Genomic DNA, 2,810 nt, shown 5'->3' on the forward strand with positions numbered 1-2,810 from the left:
AGGCGCCCACTGCCACCACGCCCAGCGAATTTTTTGTATTTTTAGTAGAGACAGGGTTTCACCGTGCTAGACAGGATGGTCTCGATCTCCTGACGTTGTGATCTGCCTGCCTCGGCCTCCCAAAGTGCTGGGATTACAGGTGTGAGCCACCGCACCTGGCCTTTTTCTTTTTTGAGACAGGATCTCACTCTGTCACCCAGGCTGGAGTGCAGTGGCACCATCTCAGCTCATTACAGCCTCCAACTTGAAGGCTGTATCTCGACCTCCCATCTCGACCTCCCCCCTATAGTTAACTGGCCCACTCCTGAGCTGGAACTACAGGCATGTGCCACCACGCCCAGATAATTTTTTTGGACTTTTTATAGAGAGGGGATTTCACCCTGGGTGAACTCCTGGGCTCAAGCCATTGCCCACCTTGGCCTTCCAAAGTGCTGGGATTACAGGTGAGAGCCCCCAAGCCTGGCCATAATTTTCTGGTTATTTAAATATTTTTAAGTACTATAGATAACAAGGACTCCAGGCATTCTAGTGAAAAGGCTTCCTTCTTTTTCTGTCACTGCCTTTCCATTAGTTGCTGCTCACCTGAAGTGTTCTCTACCTGTCTGTTTTATTCATTACTTAAAAACAAAAACAGGCTGGGTGCAGTGGTTCATATTTTTAATCCCAGCACTTTGGGAGGCCAAGGCAGGAGAATTGCTTGAGCTCACGAGTTCAAGACCAGCCTGGGCAACATAATGAGACCCCGTCTCTATAAAAAATACAAAAATTGGCCGAGCGCGGTGGCTCAAGCCTGTAATCCCAGCACTTTGGGAGGCCGAGACGGGCGGATCACGAGGTCAGGAGATCGAGACCATCCTGGCTAATACGGTGAAACCCCGTCTCTACTAAAAAATACAAAAAACTAGCCGGGCGAGGTGGCGGGCGCCTGTAGTCCCAGCTACTTGGGAGGCTGAGGCAGAGAATGGCGTAAGCCCGGGGGGCGGAGCTTGCAGTGAGCTGAGATCCGGCCACTGCACACTCCAGCCTGGGCGACAGAGCGAGACTCTGTCTCAAAAAAAAAAAAAAAAGAAAAAATTAACCGAAGTTGGTGACATGCACCTGTAGCCCCAGCTACCTGGGAGGCTGAGGTGGGAGGATTGCTTGAGCCTAGGAGGTCAGGGCTGCAGTGAGTGGTGACTATGCCCCTGCAGTTTAGCTGAGTGACAGAGTGAGACCCTGTCTCAAAAAGTAAAATAAAACAAAATGTAAAACAGGCTGGGCATGGTGGCTCACAGCTGTAATCCCAGCACTTTGGGAGGCCAAGGCGGGAGGATCACTTGAGGTCAGGAGTTCAAAACCAGCCTGACCAACATGGTGAAATCCCGTCTCTAATAAAAATACACAAATGTAGCTGGGCATGGTGGCACATGCCTGTAATCCCAGCTACTCCGGAGGCTGAGGCAGGAGAATTGCTTGAACCCGGGGGGCAGAGGTTGCAGTGAGCCAAGATCGTGCCATTGCATTCCAGCCTGGGTAATGAGATCGAAATTGCGTCTCAAAAAAACAAAACAAGACAAACTCCTGCTTTCTCGACTATTGCCCTATGTACATCTCCATTATTTGAACACCAAATTTCCTGAAACCAGTCTTTACTGTGTTTACTTCAACTTTCTTTCACACCCCACCAACCCAACCCTGGTTTCTGCCCCATCACTGCACTGCGACAGCTTCAGCAATGCTCCACTGTCCCTTCTCAGTTGAGACATGCAGTGCATGGCTTTGGTTCCCTTTGGACACCGTCAAATGAAGTATTCCTGCCACAGCTTCCACAACCCAACCTTCCCTGTCACCTCACACCTCTCCTGTTATGCTTGTTCTCCTTCTCCAACCCCAATGTTTCCTAGGCCGTGTTTTCCTGTCATCTCCTTCTTTTTTTTTTTTTTTTTTGAGATGGAGTCTCACTCTGTCACCCAGGCTGGAGTGCAGTAGCACGATCTCAGCCCACTGCAACCTCTGCCTCCCGGGTTCAAGTGAATTTCCTGCCTCAGCCTCCTGAGTAGAGTAGCTGGGATTTGCAGGCACGTCCAACTAGTTTTTGTACTTTTAGTAGAGATGGAGTTTCACCATGATGGCCAGGGTGGTCTTGAACTCCTGACCTCAAGTGATCACTGACCTTGGCCTCCCAAAGTGCCAGGATTACCGACGTGAGCCACTGCACCCGGACAGCCCTTCTTTAGGATGTTCTATCCATTTCCCTGGCTTCAGTTACCACTTTCTGATGGTTCTCAAACTTGTGTCTCCACTCCTGAGTCCGTCCCACCTTCTACCAGACCCCCACATCAGGTAGTCTCTAGCCAACAGCTCCTAAGGCTTCTAAAACTTGATGAGTCCAAGTCTAAGCTCCTCTTTTTCCTCCCTGCGTTCTCCCACCTCACTGAGTTTAGGTCATCACCACTTATCCACAGTCATTTTGCGTAGAACAGTCTTCCTGGAGGCCCAGGTTTAGCACAATAAAGGTGAAGATTTGTGTGGTCAAATTGAGATAATATTTGAACGATTGAAAAAATGGTGTCAGCTGAGCGTGGTGGCTCATGCCTATAATCCCAAGACTTTTGGAGGCCCAGGTGGGAGGAATGCGTGAGCCCAGGAGTTTGAGATTAGCCTGGGCAACATAGCAAGACCCTGTCTCTACAAAAACTTAAAAAAAAAAAAGCTGGACATGGTGGTGCACTCTAGCTACTCAGGAGGCTGAGTTAGGAGGATCACTTGAGCCTGGGAAGTCCAAGCTCTGGTGGGCCCTGTTCACACCACTGCACCGTAGCTCTGGTGGG

Source organism: Piliocolobus tephrosceles, chromosome 16, assembly GCF_002776525.5.
Source record: "Piliocolobus tephrosceles isolate RC106 chromosome 16, ASM277652v3, whole genome shotgun sequence".
Lineage (NCBI taxonomy): Eukaryota > Metazoa > Chordata > Mammalia > Primates > Cercopithecidae > Piliocolobus > Piliocolobus tephrosceles.